Source organism: Tenrec ecaudatus, chromosome 7 (assembly GCF_050624435.1).
Source record: "Tenrec ecaudatus isolate mTenEca1 chromosome 7, mTenEca1.hap1, whole genome shotgun sequence".
Taxonomy (NCBI): Eukaryota; Metazoa; Chordata; class Mammalia; order Afrosoricida; family Tenrecidae; genus Tenrec; species Tenrec ecaudatus.
In genome coordinates, this window is record NC_134536.1 from 46,861,069 (window position 1) to 46,878,217 (window position 17,149).

A 17,149-nucleotide genomic window follows, 5' to 3' on the forward strand; every position below is an offset into this window, starting at 1 on the left:
TGCGCTGTTGATTTCTGAGTGCCTGGAATACCTGCTATTTGTTTTCACTCCTTCATATGGGTAACAATGTAAAAAAACCAACTTTAAGCATGTCTGTTTGGGTTGGTAAGAAAAACGATGACATAGTATCATGCAAATCAATGATGTGTTAGAAATTCTAATTTTCAGCTAAAATGACTTTTCAAATTATTTAAACTTGTTTGGAGATTATATGCACACATGCAAACACATACATGTATACGCAGATTGCCTTGCAAACTGTGCTTCCCTAATGAAGCTGTTATGAGAGGAATGAAGACAAAGGGAAGTGATTTTCTATTCTCTAACAGTTAAATATTTAATTCTATTGAACATGGCATTTCAGTATGCATTCTGATGACTTTCAGAAAGCCATTAAAAGGCTGAACACACAGCTATAAATTCTCTCAAGCTATTGACCAATGAGCTCAAAAGTATATCAGAAGATGAGAAAACTCTCGGGGGGAACAGTTTCCAGTAAAAGGATCAACTTAGCGAATATCTCAAATGCATAAAAACGACTATCTAGGAAACAATTTACTACACACACCAATATAGAAAGCACCATGTCGAATTATCGATATGACATATATGCATGAAATATGAGTCCTCTTGGCTAGACTACAGTTTCCAACATATTTAGTCTAATGTCATATGTTGCCGTGAAGAGGTTTTGTCTAGTTTGTGATTGAAAATCCTTAAATATTAGCTTTAAAAGGAGATTTTCCTCGGTAATCTGAGTGGACCTGAATCCATCAGTGGAAAGACTTTAAAAGTAAAGCTGAGATTTATCTAAGAAAGAAAAAGTACCCTTTGAGGACATAAGCTTCAGACAATGACAATTTTCTTCCTGTGGAGGGACTGGCTTTATGGATTTCAACTGCTTGGCCTGCTCCAGCAATCATGTTACCTAATTTCTAGTAATGAAAATCTTAATAGGCACCACTTACTTGCTGATGATGCATTTGTGGTTGAACTTGGATATAAGGCTATAGGACAAAATTACAGAAAAATGTTAGATCAACCATTTTTTACCATTATTTAGATCAAGATTCTTTGGTTTACCAGGGACTTGTATTTTCTGGGAAATCTTCATTTCTTCTATTGTAATTCTTGTATATTATGTGGAAATTTTTGCAGTTAGGTGGAAAAGTGATATTATTGAACAGATGGTAAGGGAGATATCTTACAATAAATTATTTAATATGGTTCTTCTAGCCATAGTCTGTGTAATTCCCACTAACTGACCTTTTCCTACTAGGTCTAGGTAAGAGACAGTGGGGAGAGATAGGACCCAATTGTGCCTACTTGTTACCAATAGTATTGACTATGACTGGCATCTTAGACTTAGAAGTGGCAGATCTCAATATTAGCAAGGGAGAAGGGACAGGAGGGCCATGAGTTATGTGGGCCCTGAGATCCCTGCACCTTGAAAGTCCTTGATCCAGGAGGCAACTGTGACCCTAGAGAAGGGGCAGGGAAGCAGCAGCAGCAGGACTGCGAACCAGAGCCAGAGTGGGAACGGCAATTTTCCAAGGTCCCAGAGCAAGTAAAGCTGAGTGCTTCAGTGCAGAAGGCTGGCTCTGGGCACTTAATTCCGGGAACTGATTTTGGTGACCCAGGGAGCTTTAGCTCAGTGCCTTTGGGTTGGGTTTTATGGAGGATTGGCATGCCTGGCGGGTGTTTATTGTCAACCCTAAAGGAAGCTTTGGAACACTGCACAAGCAGAGTCCGGCCAAGTGCCCGAGGGCCAGAGAGAGGCCTGCCTTTGACCATGGCAGAGAAGAGACTGCCTTGGCTTTGTTTGAACACCTGTATCTTATACATTTCTCACCTGAATTGAAAAAAAAAAAAACCCTGCTAACTTCCCTAATACATTTCCTTGGATATTCTCTGTGAGTTCTGCGTGGTCTTTGCAATGATAGATAGAAATGGTTTGAAGAGAGGGGAGTGAGAGAGAGAGAGAACTATAGGAGGGATGTCTGGTGATAGAATAGGGGGGAAATAATGGCAGGTGGAAGTCTGTCTGACCACTGCCGATGGCAGGCAATCAGCCTTGGGAGTCACAGAAGGTCAGGTGAGTTCTCCATGTCATTTCCGCAGGAGACAAGAAAGCCCATGGTTAGGAGCCAGACAAGAAAATGAAATCACTCTTGGGACTGTTTCCAATTAAATAGCATCAATCTTGTTGAATGCGCTTTTGGTTAAGAGAAGGAAGTTACTGAAACAATTTAGGAAGTAATTATGAGTTTGTGGATATTTTTTAACAGAGTACGCATTCAAAAGGCTGGCTGAAACTTCTTAGGAAGGAGGCCAGGAGGAGAAAGATGGTAAGGTCATAAGAGCAGGAGTCGTGTGGTCTACAATGAGTAGCCAGATGCATAGACTTTTTCTATTCTGAGTCACAGAAACCAGTTACACCAGAGTAGAACCTTTCCTTAGAGTTTCTGACACTGTAACCTTTTGTGAAGGTAGACATCCTTCTCGCTCTCCCTGGAATTCCCTAGTGGGGCTGATTAACCAACCTCAGGGCTGGTGATGTTCAACACACTCTGCCATCAGAGTTCATGTGGACTATCAGCATAGCTTGAGGGGAGAGAGAGAGAGAGAGAGAGAGAGAGAGAGAGAGAGAGAGAGAGAGAGAGAGAGAGAGAGAGAGAGAGAGAGAGAGATAGAAAATGGTTGGTAAAGATATGGAAATAAAACTTAGTAATTTAGAGGGCACACAATAGATTTAGTGATTCTGAAAAGCGATTCTCAAATTTTAGTTGGGGAGGATTTGAAAAGTTGCTGTTTCTTGCATCTTGCCTGTGGAGATTCTGATTCAGTAGGACTGGAGTAGGGCCCAGAAATCCCGACTTTTTAAGCAAATGCCATTGATATTTCTGATGCAGCTGGCGGGCGCCGTGATTACATTTGACGAGCCACAGTTTCATAGTCGGCTTTTATTCTGAGTCAAAAGGAAAAGCCTAGAAATGTCACTAAACTTTTGACATTCCTTGACATATATTTTATTACCTTTGGTTATTATTTTTATATTCCATCACTTTCCTAGAAACATATTTTTTTGCCTCAACATGAGCTTCCTGCCTCGGTGGTAGATGCAACAAATGAAAGAGCTGTAGACTGCAGACCAGCATTAATAAAGGGACAATGTGACATCAGCTCTCCTCACATTTAGAAAAGCACAGTGTGGGGGAGCAGAATAGGAGGCACACGTGTGCACAACATATGCTGGTTCTTCGGAATGACATCTGAACCATGCCGGTTACTATCCAGTCAATTCCAGTAAAATCACTGCTAGCCAATCCACCCTAACAGTCAAGTCAGTCATGAATTCACCTGGGATCCATCCATATTTGGTTACTGAGCATTGCCAGGGCCTGGCATAAGGCTCAAACTAGATATTAAAACTCATGGCAATTGAGTCAATTCTGACTCAGAGTGGCCTTCTAAGGCAGAATCGAACTGCCTCAGGTGGGTTTTCAAAACTGAAGGTCTATATGGAAAAAGAAAGCCTCCTCTTTGTCCTGTGAAGCAGCAGGCTCACATTGTTTCCAGTGACTTACATTGCAGTAAGCAGCTAATATCAGAATCCGCTATACCACCCCGTCCCCTCGAGGCTACATTAGGAAGACTATTAAGGAAGAAATCCAATAAACAGATACTTTTTAGAGGTATAATTTATTGCAAATAAAAGTCCATCCAAGTAAAATCTCAATCCTGGAATATTGATGCTGATGGGAATATTCTAGCTAAGAAACACAGCGAGATGAGGTCATAGGAGGGGGAGGCCCAAAGTTAACCTTGATTGACAATGATTTTTAAAATGTATTGGGAGTCCTGGTAGAGCTGTTGGGTGAATGCTGGTTTGTTAACCAAAAGGTTGGTGATCAAACCCACTAATAGCTGCTGAGCAGGAGAGAGTTAAGACTAGTTACTCCCACTAAGACTTACATGCACGGAATCCTACATAAGGTCACAATGAGTCAGGGTCAATTCATAGCAAGGGGGCGGGGTGGATGGAAGGGTGAAATCATTTAAACAGGAAACAAGCTAAGAAGAATATTTATCACTAATTGCTTGACTTTCAAAACAAAAAAAACAAACAAGAAAAAGCTCTCCAAAAAGTACTCTGTTCTTCAGCATTTCTACGCTATGTCATTTATTTATTTTTTAAGTAAGAGAAAACACAGTTAAGACTCATATAGCTATCTATATTCTATAAAGGGGGCTCTGGGGGCCTAAAGTTTAAGCACTTGTCACCTAACTAAAATGTTGGGGGTTCTAATCCTCAGACTCTCTAGAGAACAAAGATGTGGCATCCTGCTTCCCTAAAGATTAAAGCAAATAAATCCCACTGCTGTCCAGTTGATTCCAACTCACAGCAACACTACAGGACAGAGTCGACTTGCTCATCAGGTTTTCAAGGCCATTCCGAAGGAGTGGTGGTAGTGCTGTGAGTTAAGCAATGGGCTGTTGACTATAAGGGTAATGGTTCAAACCCAGGAGCTGCTCCCCAGGAGAAAGTTGAGACTCTCTGCTCCTATAAAGATTTCCAGTTTCAGAAACCCTATGTAGGATTTCTATGCGTCTGAATTAATTTAATAACTATAGATTCAAACTTTTATGACGGCATATTGCCACATCTTTCACCCATGGGTTTTTTTAAAATCATTTTATTGGGGGCTCATACAAATCTTATCACAATCCATACATACCTCAATTGTATAAAGCACATTTGTACATTTGTTACCTGCCCGTGGGGTTGGAATTGACACCTGTTGCTTAGCAGCTGAGCACCAGAGCTCCTCCCTCAATGGTGCATGCAGATTCGGAATCCCAGTGGGGCTGTTCACCTTGTATCCTAGAGGGTGGTCGCTGTGGACGTGTATGCAGTGGCAATGGGTTTGCCTTTATGTTCTAACAGGAATCTCTGTGCTGTGTTAACGTTTAAGCACTCTACTATGAACCCAGAGATTTGAATGACTGTGGAGAGTGGCTCAAATCTGACACACACAGGAGTCACTAGGTTCAAATTCACTCCACGACAACTGAGGGTTCTAATAAAGCGACTTGGAAGAGTCTAGGATAGTAGAACCCGCAAGCAGCTCCAAGAGCGATTTTTAGCACCAGTGAATCTACGTAGAGATTTCAGTTTAGACATCAACAATAGAAATCAACAGCTAAAAGAACGCATCGATATTCACATCGGTCACTTTTCTCTCTTCAAATTTTCTGGAAGGTTTGCAAAACACAGACAAGCAACCTCAACAACGTTTTACAGAACAGTTTAGAAATGCACAGTTGGTAATTCAGTGACTTGGATATTTATGTGGTTCATATTGTTTCCACTAAGAATCAACACTACTCATCATAAAGTGTCTTTTACGATGTATATGCCATTCATTCACACAATTAACATTTTATACACAGAAATCCTCCGCAGGAGGCATATTAATTTCACACTAAAATATTCTTATTATGGTAATTTCAGTGAAGTAGAATTGGTTAGGATGGTAGAAAGATTGATGAGGATGGGGACCACATACAAGGAAGCACCACCCCCAAAACTGATTTTTTTCAAAGGTATGTATTTAAATTGTTTTACAAAACAGCCTTATCACCTTCAAAGTACTCTCCATTACACTTAATACATCTGTCAAATCTGCGATTCCATTCTTGGAAATATTTTTTCAAACTCATTCATTTGAATGTCTGACAATACCTCCCACGTTTTTCTCTTCACCTCTTCTACATCATTTCATCAACAAACCACTGTCCTTTCATGTCCCTGTGCACTTGAGGAAACAAAAGTAGTCACATGGAGCATAGTCAGGTGAGAAAAGTGAGTGGGGCAAGAGAGTCATGCTGTTTTTTACCCAAAACTGGTGCTCTGAGATAGCTGCACCAGCAGGTGCATGGTCGTGGTGACAAAATCATTCCCCTGTCACAAATCAGGCCTTTCTTGTCACACACTTTCTTGTCACACACACATCTTTTCAGAACCTCTAAATAGAAAGCTTGATTAACAGTCTGACCTGGTAGAATAAATTATGAATGCACTATTCCCCTCACATCAGAGAAACAAATGAGCATCATCTTGATCTTTGATTTCACTTGATAAGCTATTTTGGGGGGAGGTGATAATGGCATCTTTCAGTGGTTTGATTGATGTTTGCTTTTGGGGTCATTAAAATAACACCATGTCTCCTCACCAGTAATGACCTTGGAAAAAATTTCTGGATCTCTCCAGAACTGTTCTTTCAAAGCAGGCCTGCTTCTGCTGGACACTCTTTTCCTGGTCAGTTAGGACCCAAGGCACAAATTTGGCAGTGACCCTTCTCACTCCCAATCTTAAAATGTATAGAACCGAACACCAAGATAGTCCAGATACCTTTCTTATATCTTCAATGGTCCCTCATCAGTCTTCAAGCACAAATGCATGCATTTTTTTAAACATTTTGTTAGGGACTCATAGAACTCTGATCACAATCCATACATATACATACATCAATTGTATAAAGCACATCTGTACTTTCTTTGCCCTCATCATTTCAAAGCATTTGCTCTCCACTTAAGCCCTCTGCATCTCCCTCATGCGCCCTTGATAACTTATAAATTATTATTTTGTCATATCTTGCCCTATCCGGCAAAATGCATGCATTTTGTTGATATTTTCTTCCATTCGAGAAATTGATAGACATCCAGAATGAGGTTTGTCATCAATCAACATTTCTCCTCTTTTGAAATGAGAAAAGCACTCATACATGTGAGGTTTTTCCATAGCACTGTCCTTGTAAACTGTGTCCAACATCATAACATGCGACAATTTCTGCGGCATTTTTCTGAGCAGCCAACAAACTTTCACAGTCGCATGGTGTTCTCTTAAATCAGCCATCAGAAACAAGGTTCGAGTGAAACTGCTTTTACAAAAAAAATTCTCTGTGACCACAGAGAACCTTCTCAGGTGATGCCACAGAGTACACTAATTCAGAGTGAGTTGCTAGATGCTCCGCTAGATGGAAAAATGAATACCATGATAGCTCTGTTTAGAGGGATTTTTTTCCAGGTTTTTTGGGGGGGGATACCCCCATATATGCTTATGTCTGATAGTCAATTTCACAGATGTTCAATCGATAGATTTCCTAAACACAGGCCTAGTCTCAAGTGCTTAGTTTGATTGATAAGGTAAGTTATGATTCGTGCTCATCACATCATATTTTTTCAGGTTTGCATATAATTAACAATAAACGATACACACACAAAAATCTTTCTACAGAATCTAGGGTGGATGATACCTTCAGGACCAAGGGTGTGAGGGGCGATGCTGGGAGAGTGGAGGGCGAGTGGGTTAGAAAGGGGGAACTGATTACAAGGACCCACATGTGACCCCTTCCTGGGAGAGGGACGGCAGGGAAGGGGGGGAAGGGAGACTCCGGATAGGGCAAGATAGGACAAAATAACGATGTGTAAATTAACAAGGGCACATGAGAGGGGAGCGGGGAGGGAGGGGGAAAAAAAAGAGGACCTGATGCAAAGGGCTTAAGTGGAGAGCAAAAGCTTTGAGAATGATTGGGGCAGGGAATGAATGGATGTGCTTTATACAATTGAAGTATGTATATGTATGGATGGTGATAAGAGTTGTATGAGTCCCTAATAAAATGTAAAAAAAGAAAAGGAAAAAAAAAGAAAGAAAAGAAAATGATTAGGGCAAAGAATGTACAGATGTGCTTTATACAATTGATGTATGTATATGTATGGACTGTGAAAAGAGTTGTATGAGCCCCTAATAAATTGTTTAAAAATATATAAATAAATAAATAATCTTTCTACAATTTCCCACTACTTTCAAATTATATATCTCAACACACTCTCCAATTTACTGTGGAGTCATGTGTCTCCAATTTCTTTCTCTGAGATTTTGTTGTATCTATTGTAGGCATCAACAAAATATTTAAATTAAAATATAGCAGCAAGTATGACTTAGACACCCCGATGGTGCAGCGCTTAATCTTTTAACTGGTAACCAAAGGTCAGTAGTTCAAATTCACCAGTTGGACATTGGAGAAAGAGATCTCAGTCTGTTTCTGTAAAGATCACGGACGTATTGCTGTGAGTTTGAATAGACAACCATAAGCACTTTGAATTAAGCTTTATTTGACCTACAACAAAGAATGTTAGCCTAAGCAAGAAAAAGTTTGTCATGCGTATTGTAATTTCTGTATATTATCCACAATTAATGCCAGCTTATTAACATATAAGACTTCCTTTGATAGTTAGGGTTGTACGTCAACTCGGTTCCGCCAGGATTCTCAGTGGTGTGGCACTTAAGATATCATCACCCCTCATGATCAAATCTGATGTAACATAGTCATCTCCATGATAATATCTGCTGTCAGCAGCCAATCAATTAAAAAGCTGTTTCTTTGAGGGTGTGGATTAACTTCAATATATGGGAAGGATCTAGCCAAGCTTATCTGCCTTTTATTATATGTGGATACTGCATCGGGCTCATCATCTAACTTCGAGTACTTTGGGGCTCGGCCAGCTGTGAGCCCTAACACGTGCCAAGTGTAGCAGTCAGCAGCAGCCTGCTACCTGACCTGCCAATCTTAGGTTAATCACCCCCTGTATCTACAAGAGTCAGGAGAAGCCTTCAGTCTGATAACCAAGCCAAGGCTTTAGAACTTGCAAAGCTCTACAATGATGTCAATCTTTACCTTGAGTTCAATCGTTGTGTATTTATATATATGTGTACGCTTCTTTAGTTTATTTCTTTAGAGAAGTCATCCTGGCACTGCCATACAAATAACGCTCATAACTTAATTGAAAACAGGATAAGCTTCAGTAAACATGTAATGATGAAGCTTTATATAGTTGGTAAATATTTGTGACCATTCATATATTGCAAATAAACCAGTAATACATACACTGGAATATATACATAAAGGGAGAAGGACTGCTACATCCTGGGTGCTTTAGCCTAACCTTTACAACAAGCATGCTCCCTGGAATGACCCGATAGATGCGCTCACTCAGACCTGTTACTGCGGAATTACAGCAGGTAGAATAAAACAGATATTACCAATAATATCGTATTTTTCATCACTTAAAGTGCACTTTCCATGTGCATGAAGGATATGCTTTGCATCAGCACTTATGTTTATAGTTTGATGGTGATGTTTTTCAGTTAAGGTCTCTGGGGCTTTGCAACCAAAACACCGCCTTCTATTTGTAGCCTCCTGCATAGAAATGCAGTTCATCGTGTAAACTGCATTAGGTGAACATTGAAATGCTTTTTTTCAGATAAAAGAATTGTAGATAATGATACATAAAAGACTTCAAAGCTCAGGATAATCGGTTTGGGGCATTTTGTCATGGATGTCGTATTCCAAAGTCAAAAGACGATGGACAGCCAAAATATGTCCCATTCCATTGCCGTCCACATGACTCTAACGCATAATGACCTTATATGATTTTGGAGCCTCTGAAACTGTACGGGAGTATATAGCTTCATCTTTCTCTTCAGAGGAACCTGGTAGGCGTGAACCATGTAACTTTGCTATTAGCAGTCTACGGCTTACCCGAGTCTGCACTCAATAGAAAAACTCACTACCATCAAGTGGATTCTGCCAAACAGTGACCCTACAGGACTGAGTGCCCCTGTAGTTTTCTGAAGCTGTTTAATTCTTTACAGGAGTAGAAAATCTCATGTTCCTCCAGCGGAGCAGCTATTGGTTTCAAACTGCTGACCTTGGGGTTAGCATCCCAAAATGTATGCCACTATACTACCAGGGCCCCTCCCACCCAGCATTTAAAAAAAGCCTTACTGCTTTTGAGTCTATTCTGATATACAGCTTCATGCTTAAACTGTTATATTGGAAGCAAAAGAGAACATAAATAGAGGGCACATGATTCAACTCGGACAAATGGTTGTTAGGTGCCATTGATTCAATTATGATTCATGGCAGACCTGTGAAGACAGGAATGAAAAATTGTCATCTTAACAAGCTTTCCTAGATTTGAGCCCATTGTTGTATCCTATATGTCCATCGTCTCCTTGAAGATCTTCCTCCTGTTAGCTGAACCTCAAGTTTCCCAAACATGCGGGCCTTTTCTAGGGACTGACCCTTCCTGGAAACACTTGAAACATGTGACGCTGAGGTCTTCCCATTCTCGATTCTAAGGAGAAATGTGGTAATCCTCATAGCAGGCAGACCTCCACTTTTCTCTGATCATTTTCTTTTTGTAACAAAAAATTCCTCTTCTAGTTAAAAGTGAGGAAATACCAAAATTGACAGTCATCAATTCTTCTCTGGTCTTCCTTATTTATTTTCCATTGGAGATAGGAGATAGCACACAGAGGAAGTAATAGCTGAGCCCTTTTCATGAACAAAGGAAGCAGGCTGTACATGGAGAAGCCATTATGTGCAGAAACAATGCCTTGAGGGGTGTATAACAGACACCTGACATTTCAAATAACTCGTGAGGCCTATAAAGTCGATGCATCAGTTGTGTTCCAGACGACAAACTTCCTCCTCCTTAAAGACCAGATTCAATGGATTTGAGAGACAGGCACAGGTAGGAACCCAGGACTACTCAAGACATTCATGGTCATCAACGTGATAACCGTATTGGACAAGGTCAGTTTTCCCCTGTGGGTCTCTGAGACCGGACCTCATCGTTCCGGGAGTCAAAAGCCCCATCGTTCTCCCGGGGAGTGACCGGTAGTTTTCAATTGTTGACGATGTAGCCAACAGCCCAAAGCATAACCAGGACAACACCACATACTCTCTTTGCTCCTTTCCTGACCCCGAGGTGACCTAAAACGATGGTCCCACAACTATCCCGGATTTGAACTAAGAACAAAGCACGTGGTTTTGAGCGTGCATAACAAGTTGTGCGAAAAATCCCAAGAACCCTTGCTCCAGACTCCATTTTGATTTTCTGAACTTTGCCTTGGTCCAATGCTGTCCCATACTCAATGTAAAAGGGGGCCTGGGAAGAACCTATAAAAATCGTATGACTGAATGAACTGACCAAACCAGAATCCTTGCCCCAAGAAACACTGTAACAATGCTTGACTAAGGTAGTAGTCCTACAAAACCCCATCACTTTAGCCACTGGGAGACTATTGTCTATGGTGTGTGGTCTTGGCAGGTCATTATGAAGGCAAGATCATCTCTGCATGCCTCACCTGAAAGCGATTATGCCTTTGTAGTCCTTTTGTCCACACCCATTTCTGAGGAAACTACAGCTTTCACATGCGCCTCAGGTGACTGGGGAAAGACTGTCTTCACTTAGGGACACCTATGTTCCTTCACACCTTAAAGAGAGCAGGTAGCAGACTGGACAGATGCAGCTATCCCTGTGGTTTCTTGACTGCTGCTTCCACGAGCCAGAGTGGTGGATGCAAATGACACGAACCCCTCCACCAGCTCCACTTTGTCTCCGTCTGTCCTAATGTCCTTTGAGTAACCCAGTGGTGAGCATTTTGTTGTTTTTAACACTAAGGTGCCATCCTGCTGACAGTTGTTAGTCTGGCTTCATATCAATAAGTGCTTCCAGTCATCTTATCTTTCAGCAAGCCAGGATGTGTCATCTACATATTGTAGGTTGTTAGTGACCCTTAGTTCTATTGCCAATGTTCTTCATGCCGTCTACTTTCAGGGATAGTGCTATTGACTCAATATGGTGACAGTAAACAACCTAAGACATCTTTCTTGATTCTAAGCAACTAAATACCGTCTTCTAGTCAAATTACTTCCTGTCTCTTGATCTAGGTACAGGTTCCACATGAGCACAACTAAGAGTTCTGCAATTCCCTACTTCCGCAATGTCACCATGTAGGAATGGGTGTGTCAGATATATATTTAATATGAATTATTTTTCATTTGCTCTCCAAAAATATAGCAAGAATAGAGGTAAACTGTCTAATAAGTGATTCACTTTTAGACTAGTGCATCTTCTTGTCTTCATTTGAATGTTCCATGTTCCATCTATTTAAAATTCTATGTGCGAGTGGTTGAAGGAATATAAAAACCATTATAGAATCTAATGTTGTACAACAGGAGCCGGAGGAGCCCACGTTATGCTCCCAAAATGACCTCTGCAGCTAAGCAGGCGTTCCCTGTGCGTCCTTGGACCCACCTGGAAAATACCTTCCCCAAGAGCACAGCCCAAAGCCATGGGGATGCTTCTGCTCCCTCCCCATGATTTGAGTTTGGGATATGTTAGCATCACAACATGGGGCCCTACCCCCTCCTTGCCCTGATCACTGCAAGTACAAAAGGGAGCCCAGTGCACAAACTTAGGGGAACCCACCCCTTCTAAATCCCTAGGCTGAGAACACAAAGGGCCACTGCTTCAATGCACCAACCAGTAGCAAGAGAAAGCCTTTGGCACCCTGGGGCGGAAAGAGGTATTGCCCTGGAAGCCCAATAGGGCAGCTCCACTGGGTCCTGGGAAGTGAAGGCAGAATCCACGCATCCCCAGTGGGTTGGGTTTCAGATCTTTGTTTTCGGCTTTCCAAAAGATGGTGCTCTTGAGACTTAGATTTTTGCTCCTAGCATTAAAATTAATGCTACGTTAGGCTTCATGTGGAAAAGGCACATCTTTATCCATTGTTTCTCCCCTCTGAATTTAATCAAACAACCATGAAAAGGAATCCTTCCATGTTGGCTTGATTAATGTAGTTTTGTCTTCCTTCTGTATGTGCCTACTCTCAGCTGTCTGTGAGGATAAGTGGGGGGAGACGCCTTGTGAGGATACAGCTATGGCAGCACACGCCAAAGAATAATCCACTGCAGCTGCCAGAAAAGGAAAGGCCTGGGACGGTTACTCTCTCAAAGAATTGAGACCCCTCCAACTTGCCTGGTCTGTGGACTACAGTGAATTCCACAAGCTTGCCAAGGAACCTACCTTCGGAGACCAAGTGCTGTTACGGCGTGGTGGGATAGCCTCATTCCTTGCCCAGAGCGAACCTGTACTTTCCTTCATGGTAACCTTTTGAGTCCTTGCTCCTCCCTGGGAAGTTCCACATCCCAGCCAGTGAGTGTCACTGACGCCCAGACCTGACCCATGGAACATGAAGAAAAACAACAGCCACGCCCTTCCAGTCACCTCAGAACAAAAGGACTTTGGTCAAGGAACCAAAAGTCACTGGAAAGACAGCCCCAGCTCAATTCGGAAAGCAGCTGGAAGCAAGGGGTCTGATAAGCTACATCCTGTCGAGTCTCATTGCCCGGTCCTAAGGCATATTCGTGACCATGTCTATGAAATGTGTTACATAGTCATAATCGCCTCAATTGCCTTCCTGGTGTGTGTGGATGAAACTGAAAATGCCAGGAACTTTTTCAGGAACTTGCCTTGGCAACTCTAGTTCCTTGGCCAACCCGATGACCTTTCATTTTTCACGTTCAACCAGCGTCTGTCTTTGCCAGCAGTGCCAAGCAGACCCGAGTTGGGCAAAGACTCCACAGAGCTGAGACTTTCACTTGGCCCCTTTGCTTCCAGAACCATGAGCTAATAAATCTCCGCTCTTTACCACCATTCAATTTGTAGTACTTTGTTACGGTAGACTAAAGAAACCAAGATGGGGAAAAAATTAAATGTAAGAAAATTGCAAACCACAAGCTTTTTTGAAGCCTTTGAGGCAAGTCTTTGAGGCAAAACAGTAGAGATGACATCTCATTTGCTGAAAATAGTACAAAAAATATTTGTTGGTGTATAGTGGGAAGAAAATCAGCAGAAGCTGAGGTAAGGAGAAGCAAGCATTTGGGATCTGAATGCATTGTGTCTCCTCATAGCAGCTCTCACATTTTGTAAGTTCCATGGGAAATTCACAATAAAATAGTGTCTCTTGCATAGGATTTGATCACTAAAGATAGGAAACAAAGGCTTTTCATCATTCTGTGAGCATCTGGCTATTTCTTGATGTCTGATGAGCTCTTCCTTTGCTTGTTTTTATGATCTGACAGGATATGCATTAGGCCAAAGTACAAATAAAGTCATTATCAATCTGCATGTGTGGTGGCAGATGTCTGTATTCCTCACTGTTTCTAAAGCTTTAAATGACAATCAAGCATGCATTTCTTAAAGCTTCTCCTACACCAAAGGTGGCAGTGTAAAATTTCAATCTCAAAAAACTAACAGGGTTTTCTAATGATTTAAATGAATCTGCAAATGAAGTAATCTACCATATCCTGATATGGAAAAAAGTTGTAGGGCATGAGACTTCCTACATGGATCCAAGCATGTTAGTTTCCTAGGCAGAATATAAAATAAAACCCTGCAAACCAGCAAAATATGTTACTTTAATAAGATGCAGTTTTGTAAGAGAAAGCAACAATGTTTAAGAAAAGAAACTTTAGGAGGGAATGCAATAAATATTCCTTTAAAAAAAGATTTCCTAGATATGAATAAATACAATTGTTTATTTTGAAGTCTTATTGAAAGGTACATTATTATTATTTAATAAGAAAATTAAAAATTAATGTTATTGTTTCTCTTGAAAAAAATAATGAAACCATTTTCTTAGAGCAAAACAATTAATTCTGCCAACTAAGAAACAGTCTCACTGCCTTCGGGTGAGTGCTGACTCACAAGGACCCTCACAAACCCTGTGAGTTTCAGAGACTGTAATTGTGTATGTGAGGGAATGGCCAGTCTTCTCCAGAAGAATGGCCAGGGGTCTCAGACTTTGGATCTTGAGAATTCGAACCCAGGACACAACCATAATGTCACCAGGGATCCCAACGCCAACTAAGAAACATGTAGTCAAATCTGATTTGATTTTAGTCCAAAGTAACGTTGTCCACATACAATCTATTCTCACAGTTTACATATATTTTGATAGTTCTGAATATTGTTTAATTCAAATGATCTTGTTATATTTTATTAGTAATACTAGAACTATTCCTAGTATTGGTAACACTAGAACCATAATATAATCAATATCCAAACACCAAATTAGTAATCAGTTAGTAATACTATTTTTATATAAAAAATTTATATACATATAAACATTTTTATATAAAAATATTTAACATGATCATTAAGTATGTGTGTGCTCACACACGTTTTCAGGATGGGGAGGTGTACTTAATCTTTTACTCCTAAATTAATATTTTCTTAAGATTATTAATCAGATATCTTAATTCCCAACTTTTATTGTTCTATATTTATTGAGTCTCGTATCAAGGTCTGCACAGGAGGATCTCTGATTACTTACTTCTAATGTGAAATGCTTCCAGAACACTCTTACCTTGATGTTTCTAATGGAGGAAAGTGCCACTATGCTCAGCTTATACTTTTTCAAAGCAGATGAACTCGATGATTAAGTAGATTGGCACTAAAGCAATGGTCGATTGATTCTTCATCTCACAAATAGTTTCTTTCACATACGTAACATTTTGATTACCATAATGTCTACCCTTCAGAATTACTAATAAGGAATAGAATCTAAACCTAAGCATATTTTTAAAACTAAGATTTTACAACATGTTTTCAAACTACTGATATATACATATATTTATGTATTATACATTTTCTAATATTTTATAAATTCCCTGGAACAACATCTGGAACAGTTTCCCATCATAATTATTAGGTAAAATATGAAAGACCTCTGTCATCTGAATCATTTTTTCAATCAAGCCTATTAATATCAAATTCAAAATATGAAAAATAGGCAGCTCTCCCCTTCAATCTAACTTAGAGAGAGCAAAGTTCAGGGAAATTATTGGCTTTTTGCCACACAAAATCACCTGGAGCTTAATTTTCCCAAATGTAAAATAAACAGGAATTTCAAATAAATCATTAAAAGTTTTTAACAATCAATTGCATATTTATAACACGTATTGCTATATGTGGATAACATAAAGCAATTTATAGTGAATTAGTGTATGTTTGAACTTATTTGCAATTATAAAATGATTTCAATAGTCTATTGCTTGAGTCTATAAGTTAAAATGTGAATAAAAAATAGAGTGATAGACATATTTTCTGGAATCAAAGGTGTATATCTACCTATATATTTATTTGGGGAAGGAAAAGAGGCCACCTGAAAAGATGTGGGAAATGTATTTAGAATTTGTGTCTCTCATTTTGGTGCGATATTTAATTCTCTTGTCTTTATAACTCATACAGGATGTCAACCTCTCAGAGAAAATGAAAGTTCAGTTACTGTCAAAATTAGATATAGTTGTTTATTAAAAATGACAGCCAACTTCTAGTGTCATCGATTATTTAAGAAGATTCTAAGAGCACATGTGTTTGATATGTACACATTACTTCCTAAGAACCCAGGATAATGAGTATAGTCATCATTCCCCGCAGGAAGGGATACTGTGGTTACTAAACACCTAACTTCCCAGGGGCCTAAGCCTTGGGAAGTTGTTGAAATGAAGAAGGTAAATCTTGGGAACCATCTTATGCTCCCTGTGGTTTCTTTCTCCTCTGCTTGCTGCTTTTCCACTTCCTTACTATCTATCCTGAAATTCACTTGCAGTTTCTTCAGTTCTTACTCTTAAATTGCAATTATGAAAGTGACTACTTGCAGGGCTTCAAACTAGTTAATTCCTGTTCCATCCCTTGCAGGGAATTTGCATTCCCACCCCAGATATACTGAGTCAGGGTAGATCTGGGATGGACATGCGAATAGGCAGCAGAGTTTAAAACAAGGAATGGAGTGGAACCCGTGATTATTCGATCCTACCAACATTACTTTAAGACATTAACTGACATTCTCGACGTCATTGTCTTTAAGTGCACTTCTTTCTGATTCAAAGTTCCTCCCTGTGTGTACTTTGGAAGCTGATAAAAACAGCCAGTTTAAATTAAGACAGAGAATAATGCACAGGCTGTATTGATGGCCCTGTTTTTGCAACTACCTTCGGACATGCTGTTTTATGATCATTGGTCTTTCGTGAGATTTGCTTAGGTCTGATTATAAATTGGGACTGAATGCTTTTAAGAATGTGGAGACATTTGTATGCGGTTGGTGGAAATGTGAAATGGTGCAGCTACATGGAAAGCAGTTTGATCCTTCTTCCAAAAGATATACAGAGAATTGGCAAATAATGTAGCAACTGCACTTGCTCTTACACATCTCCCAAATATTGAAAAC

At 40.1% G+C, this 17,149-nt stretch overlaps 1 protein-coding gene across 1 annotated transcript in view; it reads right to left on the reverse strand.

Annotated features, from left to right (window-relative positions):
• Positions 1-17,149, reverse strand: part of NKAIN2 (sodium/potassium transporting ATPase interacting 2) — a 1,177,559-nt gene that overhangs the window by 736,884 nt on the left and 423,526 nt on the right. The window lies entirely within an intron of this gene.